The sequence below is a fragment of the Cygnus atratus genome, chromosome 7 (genome assembly GCF_013377495.2).
Source record: "Cygnus atratus isolate AKBS03 ecotype Queensland, Australia chromosome 7, CAtr_DNAZoo_HiC_assembly, whole genome shotgun sequence".
NCBI classification, from domain to species: domain Eukaryota; kingdom Metazoa; phylum Chordata; class Aves; order Anseriformes; family Anatidae; genus Cygnus; species Cygnus atratus.
The window spans coordinates 18,823,569-18,835,361 of NC_066368.1; positions in this window are offsets into that span (position 1 = coordinate 18,823,569).

The window sequence follows — 11,793 nt, forward strand, 5'->3', positions numbered from 1 at the left end:
AAAATTTTGCCCCCCTACCCAAGTAATCTCAGCCCACAAATGTCACAGAGCCTGGGACTACTCCTGGGCTCACAGGAGCCTCTGGTGGTGCACACCTACCTTTCTCCAGGCAGGGTTTGGTGTCAGGTCCCATTCAAAGTGTGCAAGCCCTGGTCTTCAAGGGATGGCTTGACAGCACCAAGTACCTTCATTGTTCTGGGAGTGAAGGGTGCCAGGCATCCCCCCAGGGTGGGATTCATTTCCTCTGGACACGAGCTATCAGGGAGGGCAGCGCTGCATCTCTCCTCGGGCCCAAGTACAACAAAAAGCCAGAGAGGACCCACATCTGTCAAACGGAGTCATTTTGCTTTACATGTGTCACACCGTGTGCTTTTTTTTCTGGCAATCCTGAACTTGCAGGAGTGAACATGCAGCAATCTGTGGTTTTTTGGTGTGTTCTAGCTTCAGGAGCTGCACTGCTGAACTGTAAATGGAGACTGTTTCCCTGACTGCAAATTATGGCTTAGTTTGAACGACAGCAACAACCTTTTTCTTCCACCAAAATAAATAGATTGCTATGTGCTTTGTTGCAGTGGGCAGTTGGAGAAGAGAGAATCACTGGTTTCTTAGTGATTGTCCCAGTCATAATTTGTTTTTGAGATTTCCATGGCCCCCAAAAAAAGATTAGAAAAAATAATTCCACTCCAAAGAGGCAGGCCCAACTTCATTTCAACATAATTACCTTGCATTCAGTTGAACTTCAGCCCTTCTGTACACTAACTCTTCAATCTAATTGTTTGATTAAACTCGTATTTCCTCCAGAAAGGTACATAAATAAGTGAATTGTTGAGCAAATTAAGAATACTTAACAGCATTGCATCTGAAAAGTAGTTACGCTGATTAAATTTTCTGTCCTTGAGGATTTTCAGGAAATTACTTTTGATCGTCAATAACACAATTAAGTAAACTACACGCACATTAGCATGAATAATTGATAAGAAATTATGTATTACCACGAAGCACTGATTTAATAATTCATGATGCGACACTCTAGTGACTGTGCAAAACTGGATAACATCGACAAGTCTGCCTGATGTTGCTGGAAATGCTGCAATTACAAACAAGTCCATAGTTTCGTTGTACGATAAAAAAAAGTATCTGATGCATGCTGTAGTTTCTGTTTGTTTAATACATGAATAAATTTAGAAAGAACACCCTGAAAAGTTCCTGTCCTGTTTTCATTCAGATCAATCCCTCCGTCCAGTTGTCTCTGATGACTGTCCAGTTCTGCTTAGACTACAGGGATGTTGCAGAGTGATGTTGCGAATGTTGTCCCAGCTGCAGCCTGAGTGTCTCAGAATATGCAAAATAAAGGGACTCCAAGTTTTGCAGAGCCTCCTTGTAGGAGCAAAGCTGCTTTAGCCACCCCAGAAGCTGGAGCTCAAAGTCTGTTGGACTCTTCAGTCTGTAACGTAGCTGTGATTACAATTGTTCAGTATGATTTTGTGGGTTCCACAAAAGTCAGCCACAAGTGAAGCACTTGGATTTGTACATTTTGAGACTACATGACACCCTGTTAAACCCTAGGCCAATTCACTAACAGGTCTTTTACCTGCTCTGGTTGCAGAGCAGTGGCACAAGGGCAAGAGCAAAACGCAAGAGATGTGTTTCAGTTGTGCCCTCTTCTTGCCACCAGGCCCGGCTCCCTTCCAGACACAGTGCACGGGGTGAATGAGCCACCTGCCCTCTTCCTGTGCTGCCATATATCAGGGCTGTGCCACTTAAACCACTCCTGTAATGGCCATCTCTGTAGCTCTGATTAAGCCTGGCATTTAAAAGTTTATAACTCAGCTATAAAAAGCCACTCAGGCTGAACCCCAGCGTGCGAGGCCCCAGCCCAGCAGGATGATTTACATGCAGACTATTCTGACACCAGCCTGCGTGACACTTTTTCAGTTCTGTGATGGAAAAATGGAAGCCCAAGGTATGAGAGACAGATGTAAGACAAAGATTTTTTCGTAATGTCTCACTGCATTCATCACTAGATCCCATGCAGTAATTCTCAGCATTTCCAGACAGGCATAAGCCAGGTGCAGCGTGAACGGCCTTTGTGCAAGTGCCATTTGTGTGATTTTGGCAAAGCATCTCCAGTCCTGGGCTCTTTCTTTCCTCAGGCAGTCACACACATCCACAGAGCTCAGACTTCCTCTCATCTCTTCCCTGCATGGGCCAGCTCCCAGCTCTGTTGCCTCCGCTCCACAGTCCCTACTCCGCCCTGCACACAGCTCACGGCGCCTGGGCCCTGCAGCACGTTGCTCTGGGTTTGTTAATGGGGCTGGTACAACCCGCTGGGCCTTGGGGCCTTCTTTACAAGGCTGCATGCCATCCTCTCAGCCCTCCACGTGCTTTCTGCCTTGCACATCTGTCTAGGCCTCCTTATGCCAACCCACATTATAGCATGAAACGGGAAGCAGCGAATGCACCTTTGCTCAGTTATGCCGTAGGCTAGTGCTTCCCACGCTGCATGCTGGATAGTAATGAGATTGTTAGGCTAATTGGCTCTTTATTAAGAGTATTATTTACAATGATGCTGAAGGCCATGTGCATGCAGAAAAAGATCTTGGTATACCATCAAACTCTTCCCTCTTGCCATCAGTGCCCTCTCCTCTGTGTTCCCCCTAGGCTGCCGCCCCTGGAAAGCTGGGAGTGGCTTTCTCCCCATCTCCTGGGGGACCGCCCTGTCCCTCTTCAGGGCCAAGGACAAAAGCCTGTATCTGCAGGCAGTTTGTGCTTGCTTAAGCGAGAGCGGCATTCACTAGGGCTGTGCGTGTCACTCCTCTCCCCTGGAAGACTGAAGTGGGGCCTTCCTACAGATCTAAAAACCAACGGGGTGTTCATGGGGATCTGAAGACAGGAGAGCCAATGCTGAATGCTGTCAAGCCCTCCTGTGCAGGCAGGTCAGTTACTCTCCCGAACTTGAGAGAGCAAATAAAAGCCTCAGTTCACGTCTCCTCCTCCACCACCACGCTCCCTGCCTCCCTGCAGCAGAAACCAGCCAGGGCAGTGCAGGAGGAAGTCATTTGCTGACGGGCAGACCACGAGGGAGCAGAGGATGGAGATGAAATGCTTGTGGTGTGCTTCTGTGGCACATTCTGCCTCTGAAGGAGCTGCCACTCGATAAAGATCCTGTTGCGCCTGATTGTCCGTGCGGTGGGAGCAGCGTGTGAACGAGGGGAAGTGAGAAGCCTTGAATTTATACCCAAGCTTTGAGTACATAATTCAGACCTCTCCACTGAGGAGTCTGACACCCCTGCCATAAATAAAAGAGCAGCCTCTGCAGTAAACAATGCTTTATTATTTCCAGTTAAAAACTTCCTTTTCACCGCAGTGAAATATTGACTTCGGGCGACCGTATTACCACAAAATACCATCTTTTCCTGATACCAACCAATGAAATTTTTACATAGATCTGGCCTGTGAGAATGAGACTCCCTTTGGCATATAGCAAATCTAGTCTTACTTGAGAGTGATGTGTCAACAATATTTTAATAATCCAACCACAATGTCCTTATTGCCTGCCCTGAGCTCTCTGCCATGAGACAAGTAGGTGCTGGTCTGATATCTCAGACATCTGAGCATCATTTTTTGTAACCGTGACAGGTCTCCTCTGGTAAACAAGTAACAGCTAAAACTCACCAGAATTTAAAATATTGGCCTGCATGACTCTATCAGTATTTAAACCTGATGGTTTCTTCTGCAGCCAGTGCTTTTGCAATACTGCTGTAACAACTATAACATGAAACAGAGAAAGTAAAAAACAACCATCTGAGTCATTTTAGCCCAGAAGAGTTCTCTCACATGCAGAGCAACAAAATGCAGCTCTTTTCTGCAGGCTGAATCACTTCCAGCCCTAATTCCCCCCCAGCTCTGTTCTGATGGGGCTGAAAGCTGGGGCCTGGGCAAATACACCTCATTAGCTGCCAAGGTCTATTCTGGTATGCGAGTTCCTGTGTACTCTGGGCCATGCCCTTCAGCCCAGGTTGGGACCGTGGTTTCAAGATCTCTGCTGGTGTCAGCAAGTGCATCTCGAGAGCAGCCTTAGGAAGACCATAAGAAGGCAGCCCAGACACAGCCAGCCTGAGACACTGGTCCTTGGGAGCCAGGAGAAAATTTTTGTTTCTAATTACATTGTGTTTGCTTTGTCAGGTGAACTGGTTTACCTTTTGGTTTTCTGCTTCAGAATATTTGTTTATTAAACTCCAGCATTTGGTATTGGCCTCAGAGACTAACACTTGCTATAGTGGCAAGTTTATTAAGCCTCCCCTAGCTATTGAATAGGTTGAGGTTTTTTATTATATACACACAGCTTCTTTACACCCGCACGGTACATGAGCCGATGTGTTAAATAAGATCCAAGGGCCATTAAATGAAGAAGCCCATCTCTGCAAAGAAGACTCCCCAGGAACCTGAGCTGTGCCTGTTATATCACAGCTGGCTCACCCTTGCTCTGTCGTGCTGGCTGAAGCCATCAGGCTTTGGCAGATGCTTGAGAACTGAGATGCAAGATGCTGATGTGATCACCAGTCTTTGGCACAGCAAGGGATAGGAGTGTCCCTGGGAGTTGTTCATTTTTATTAGAAATTTTTCTGTAGCACTGTGCAAGAAATTGGCTGCTGGCAGGGAAGGAAGATCTACAGGAGAATGAGGCTGATCCTATCTCTCCTCCGAACCATTACCCCTGTTTACAGCTAAACCTAACTGGGACTGAGCCAGGAGTTCTCCAGGGAGGATTTCACAGTCACAGTCCAACAGGGGTCAGAAAGGAAAGTTTAAAAATCCTACTCAGGAAGCCGAATACCTGAGGACTTCACCTGTGGGGTTGAACCCAGGAATCATCCAAATCCACGGCGCAGCTTGTTGTTCGGACTAACACCAGCAGCAGCCAGGCATTCGTCTGTGTGTACGCATGTGGGCAAGGTTAGCAAGCCTCGGCTTCATCCATTTTTGGTGGGCTTTCCCTCCAGAGGGCTCAGGACCTGCATTTAGAGGAGTGCACAGTGTTTGTCCTTGCCCTGCTCTGAGGCTGTGCGATACAGCTCACAGCCTGTGGCCAGGCTGGAAGGAAGGGAAGGAGGATCAGTTCTTACTCAGCACGTAACTCATTTTTTTCCAGTACAGACAAGACAATGAGGATATCTCTTGCTAAAGGGTCTCCTCTAATAACCGTGGGAGCCTTGCTGTCTCCTCAGTGAGGGCTCACAAGCCACCCGGGACCCCTGTGTCACTCTGCTGCCCCATGTCACGCTGCCTTGGCTGCATTGCAGTGTCACCAGAGAAGAGGAGCAGTACATCTGAAGATACAGGTGACGCTGTTCGTCCCACAGAAATGGATCACGAGGTCTGTGCAGAAATTATCTTTTGAGGTAGTGGTAGTTGGATTTGATACATTTTGTTAAATGTCTTAGGTCTGCTGCTCTGCACAAATGTCAAGTGTCTAGAGAGATGCTGAGGCTGGGAAGCCTTTTGTTTATGGGAAACTCTGGAAACCTTCCAATTTCTATCCAGCTCAGATCAAATCAAGCTTTCTGAAAAATATTCCAGTGAGTTAAGAGCTATGCTTTTGCACCAGCTCTATGAATCAGCTAGATACAAATAAAAATGCCTTCAGTGACACCAGTTCTCCTCTGTTCTACAATACATCATTTGCCACACACTGGGAAAGCAGGAAAGGGATGAGCAAACAAGAGTCATCATTATTAATTAGATTTTAGAATCTCATTAATGAGCCAGGAAAGAGGAGCCAAGGTCTTGGATACACCTTGCTCCTACCCCCACCTTGTGGGAAGGCAACATCGTGGTCTTGGTTCCATAGTCTTTGTGTCTGGGACATGTACATCCACAGCCAAAATAGCTCCTGCACATCAGGGTGGATGTATCTGGGCCACAGCTCAATAAGGCTCATGAGAAACCTGCTACAGAGGAGAGCTGTGTTGGCCAGATTTTTATTTTTATTTTTATTTTTATTTTTATTTTTATTTTTATTTTTATTTTTATTTTTATTTATTTTTATTTTTATTTTTATTTTTATTTTTATTTTTATTTTTATTTTTATTTATTTTTATTTTTATTTTCATTTTTATTTTTATTTTTATTTTTATTTTTATTTTTATTTTTATTTAATAACAACACCTGCTAAGTACACTGCTCTTCTGTCTCTCTATCCTCCCTCCCCTGTCTGTCTGTGATCATCTCTTTCCCAGCTCAGCTCCTAGCATTGCTGTCAGTGGGTGGAACAGGGGGTGTGGGGGGGGGGAGGGAATTAAGAGTGCGTGGGGGCTTAGTTTTATTAAGGCTGGATTTAAGATCAGCTGGAATAAAAAGCACACACCAGGATCCATGTTGCTCTAGCTATGACATCATGGGCTTCCTCTTGCTCAGCCCTATCGGGGTACGTGGCCTTGGCCTACAAGGCTGTTCCAGCACCACCCATAGTATGGATGCAGGCACACATACAAAGCCTTTGTTTTACCACTTGGGTTACATTTATTTAGAGGGTGGGCTTTCTGCCATGGTACAAAGCTGATGAAGCTCTGCCGCCTGAAGGCGTGCTTCAAGCGCAGTGTAAATGCACGATTGCCCTTACATCAGTGCCACTCTCACAGCGCAGATGTGGCCAGAAGCTTTTCAAAGACCAGGCTGTTGTTTGGGCTTTTCAGATGAGAAGCTTAAAAATTGACAAGTCTAAACATGGTTAGTGTCCTGCTGAGTACGATCAGATAACCTCACTTACTATACTCCAGGGATGCAGATATTGCACACCATTAAGCATGTCTTGGATGCCCAGAAGGATATAAAACCACAACTGAGTTCCTCTACCACTTGAAAACACGGTTAGTTAGCAGCAGGAATAGCCCCCCAGCATTAATAACAAGACTGTCCTCACAGAGCTGGTCTCATGGCAGCTATACCCGATATGGACAGTCCAGCACAAGAGGGAGGGAGCTCTGCAGGGGCTCAGCAGTGGCAGCCAGTGCTGGGAGCCCTTGTCTGGGGCTGGGCCAGATGCTGTTTCCCCCTCGCATAGACTTTTGGTGACAGCTCTTCCTCACGTCAAACCGAACCACAAAATTAATGATGCCAAGACAATTTTCAGTCCAGCAAACCACAAAATAACAAATCATTTTATATTATTAGAAATATCTTAAGATATTTGAAAACTTTTCCTCTAGTTTCATTTTCTTAAATGTATATTTCTTAATGAATGATTTCTTTAAAAAAATTATTTCAAGCCAAAAGAAAGGGTTAGGGCTGTTTACTTACACATACATGTAAGCATGTATTATGCATACATTACATACTTATATACATGTAAGTATGTATGTGTAAGTAAAAAATTAGTCAAGAAATTTCTTGGCTCGGAAGAGAGCAGCGGACAAATCCAAACATGGGCAGGAGGCTGAGGTTCTCAGCCCACAGGGCAGGTACCAAGGCAGCAGCAGTACAAGGTAGCTGTGTAGTTAAGCAGGGATTTTTGCTGCTCCTAGGAAACTGTTGGGACCGGTGTGCTGTGCCAGTAGGTTTTGGGGCCAGTGCTTTAGCTGGTATTTGATCTTGCTTGGATCTCAAGTGGTTGCTGATTTGAGAGGTTTGCCTGTCAGCCGAACTGGCGCTGGGGCCGGTCACGCTGCGGGGTTGGAGTGCTGGGGCTGAGCTCACTGCCAGGAGAGGTGTTTGTGTCTCAGGCTGGCGAGGCAGTGGCTTCATGGAGGGGAAGGGCAGCTGCTTGTTCCTCCACCAGGACAGACAGAGGGATGGGGGCATCCCAGGTACACCCCCCATTCCTGGATGAGAATATGGAAAGAGATAAATATTATTCCTCCCTGGGCAGGGGAACGTGCCCAGGGTACATGGGAAGCCCCAGGGAAAATGGAGCTCCCTTGGGACAGACCCTGCAAGTAACAGGACACGCAGATCAGCAGGTGGGAGAAGGAAAGGACAGTTCAAGGCCACTGTTTAGATCATGTCCAGACATTTCATTATAACATAAATACTATATCTATAACTATATATAGACATGGAGACATACCTAGATACATCTATATATAAGCCTACATCCATGTATCAAAGTATTCTCAACAATAACATTGTCTTATATTATTATGCAATATGATACTCTCCCATAATTTCTTTCCAACTTTTCCCTGTGGAAGAAGCCATAGCCAGCTTTGACACCGAATAATTCTGAAATGTTTCCATCCACATTCCTTGGGAAGGGATGCAGTCCCAGGAGACCTGATCCAGGCAGTGCTCGCCAGCAGAAACTGATTCTGCCAACGGACTTTCAGCAACCTTAGTGCGGTCACAGAATGAGTCTCCCTTGGCCCAGATTCATTCCATATCCTCTGCAGCTTATCAGTGCTTGGAATAGAAGGAAGGATCACTGCTTATTGAGAGTCTGACTGTGCCATCTGTGGTCTGTCAATGTAAGGAAGATCCTGAACAAGGCCACCCAGGTCTACCTGAAACACTCCCTGTCATTGGTGACTACACCTGATATTACTAGCACAGCAAAAAAGCAGGGTGCCCTTTTTATTGTGCTTTGAATGCTGTCATCCCCTGTGCCGGTTTTAAGAAATTGGAGGGGCAGTTGAGAGAAGATGAGGCTCTGACTCTGAATGCCAGTGGGTGAGAGTGGGCACACACTGGGAATTTCAGAAAAGGGGAGTCTAAGTGAGCATAGGGAAGAGTTTGGCCTGTGCAGGGCAAGACTGACTTTGACAAGCCCTGGCTTATGAAAGCATACCCTGGGTTTGAACATTTTTGACTTTTTGCCAGAGTTCAACTTCTTTCCATTGCCAGAAAGATTTCAAAGATCAACCCTGCATCTCACAGCATCTTCCTCTTTTCGTTTCAAAGTACTTCAGGTCTCAATATATTCATCTTTGCTAGTGGACTTTGACATGAGAAGGTGCTGAATTTTTAGCACGGCAAGCTGCTTCCCCAAAGGCTTGAGTTAAATCTGCTTTAATAAAAACACAGAGCTTTAAGCAATTGGGACATAAATGATTTCTCTTCTGCACTATTGAAATGCTGCTTTCTAAGTATGTTGAGTAACATATTAGAAACAAGTCTCTAATTGCCCATAGAGTACTGAAGACCTGACTACCTAATGCAAAAAATCAACATCATGAAAACTTTGAGAATATCAAAAAGAAGCAGGGGAAGACCACAGGTCATTTTCATCCATTCCCTACCCATTTAAACCCCATAATTACATTATTATCTTTAATACCAGGGGACAATGGTGAATATAAGATCATCATAAGACCAGAATAATCAGCCTAAAGACAAAATAAATTAATCATTGACCTCTGTTGTCATAATGGGCATTTCACAAAAATAAATAAATAAATAAATAAAATTAAAGTTCAATTTACTCAAGTGTTCCATGTTCTTTCTGTCTCCTGTAAGGCTCTGAAACAGAGTTTCCTTAATAAAAATGACTGATGATGCACATCAGTTTCTCCAAATTACACATTTGTGTGCATTCACTAGAGCCCATGTAGCCCATCTCGTACAATATCACCAACTTCTGATGCGGCTTTTGAGTGAGACTGAAGATCAAACTTAGAGGTCTTTATTTTCTCAAGAAGGAAACAAATTATACCCCCCAAATACAGACATGCAAATCTGTTGAAATATTTCTGGTAAATCATAGTAATCTTTTTTGTTTATGCTCTGTTATAATCAAATCACGGTAACATTTTCATGGTCAGTGAGGACTGCTTGGCTAGTCAGGGTTCAAGGCAGGGAAGAGCTGAATGAAATTGCCAGTCTGGACAAGGACTGAGCTGAAACCACTTTGAGAAGAGTCTCAGCTGTGTTTTATAATGCATCAGACAATAAGAGAAACTGAGGAGAAATGCAAAACCATCACTTTGGGAGAGTGCATATAGTCTGGAGGAGTGGTTGGTAGCGACAAACTTGAGTTACACCAAGCTAGACACCTGGTAACTTCCAGGACAGGGAGGTGTGAAAGCCTTGCTGCCTGTGGGTGGTGGCAGGAAGGCCACCCTCTTCCAGCACTGCTGGCCCAGCTGCTGGCACCTCACCACAGGGTTGGTGGCCAGGCCGCAGCCCTCACATGGCAAGGTGGCGGGAAAGATGGAGGAGTGCTGGCGTGAGGTGTTCCTGTCCGGCCTCCAGCTCCCTCTCCTTAGGAGGGCTAGAAAGCAGGAGGAAGTCCTGCAAATCATCATCTCCTAGGCCTTTGATTGTATACCACACACACACACACTTCTCCGTTGTCGACTGTTTCTGTGGGCATAGCTGGAGATAAAACTACACTGAGATATAATTACAATGAAAAAGCTGACTGGAAGTCATTCCAGCATTGTAAAATAAGTCCAATTTATTTGGTTTATTAATTAATAATGACACGTTTTCTTGGAAAAATGGTTTAGGAAGTCCCTGAACACCCCAGGAGGAGATGGTAAAATCCACACATGTAGGCCATTTCAACTAAACTGCACTTTCTAAAACAACTGCAGCATTTCGCATGAGGAAAGCCAAGCTCCTGGGACAGCCATGGCTGTGGGACTGCAGTCCCCATTTGCCATGTGACAAGGGGAGTGAAAGGTGTTGGGGCTGCCCCAGAAAGAGAAAGGTTCAAAGAGAGGTGGTTCAGGGCCAAGCCGAGGGACACCTGGGACTCCCTCTGGGCCTGCATTTGCCTCTGTCACGCCTGCAAGGAAGATCAACCATTGCAACCAAGTCTCAGAAATGCAGCATGCAACTGCAATAGAAGGGAGCAGTGAAAGCAATGGCTCCTTACAGTCTGCTGGGCTTCCCTACATGCAGAGCCACAGGCTGCTGAAAGGCAGAAACCAGCTTAGTTTGCTTAGACACCTTTATTCTGTGATTTAATGTCATGGTCATTGGCATCATGGAACAGTGCTTTTTAAAAACTGTCTTGGTGGCTGTTGCACATTTCCCATAGTTTCCTCTCCCAAAGAGGTCAATTCACAGCTGTTACTTTGTCCATCTGACACAGATTTCCCAAAGCAGAAATTAAAACAAAAACAAAACCAAGAAAACAAACAAACAAACGAAAAAACAGAAGTGGACAAGGAAAGGTAAATATTTGTTATTTGAAAAGATATAATTTGGCCACCTTTTAATGCACATTTTGTGTTCACCAACACAAGCATTACTGCTGCCTTCTTATAGCAGCAGCTTTATAAGTACATATATTCATGTATGTGTGTGTGTTGTAGCCTAGCAAGAAGCTGGCCAATAGTGTGATCTAGGCCAGAGACATGTTTGCTGATGGGTTCGTCCTCAAATGGAATCATTACCGAGCTGGGACCTAGCGCAACACTTGTATAACATCATTCACTCCCTGCGGCAAATCACTCTGGGGACAGCTCTGGTTATATGATGACAAACATATTCACATCTGTTTTTAAAGTTTCCCAGTTCTGGGTTTGTTTCATTTAGCTACAAATTCTTTAGGCCAAAAGTCCTTCTGGAACATGTGCAAGTTCAGAGAGCCACTCTGCTGTGAATGCAGCTCCCATAAGCTAACAGAAAGGATTGGCCAAAAGTATTTGGTATCCAAGTCAGGACTGGCTGCTCTTCAGACACCCAGGTTTCAGCTTGCCTTCACAAGAAGTGAAAATTGCTCCCTGATTTCCTAACATGCCTTGAAGTAGTATGCTGGAGGATCCCCCTTTCCACACTAAGAGAAGAAAAGGGTGCAGAAGGGTAAGCGTGCACATCTACAAAATGAACAACAGTTAATCAAACAAAAGG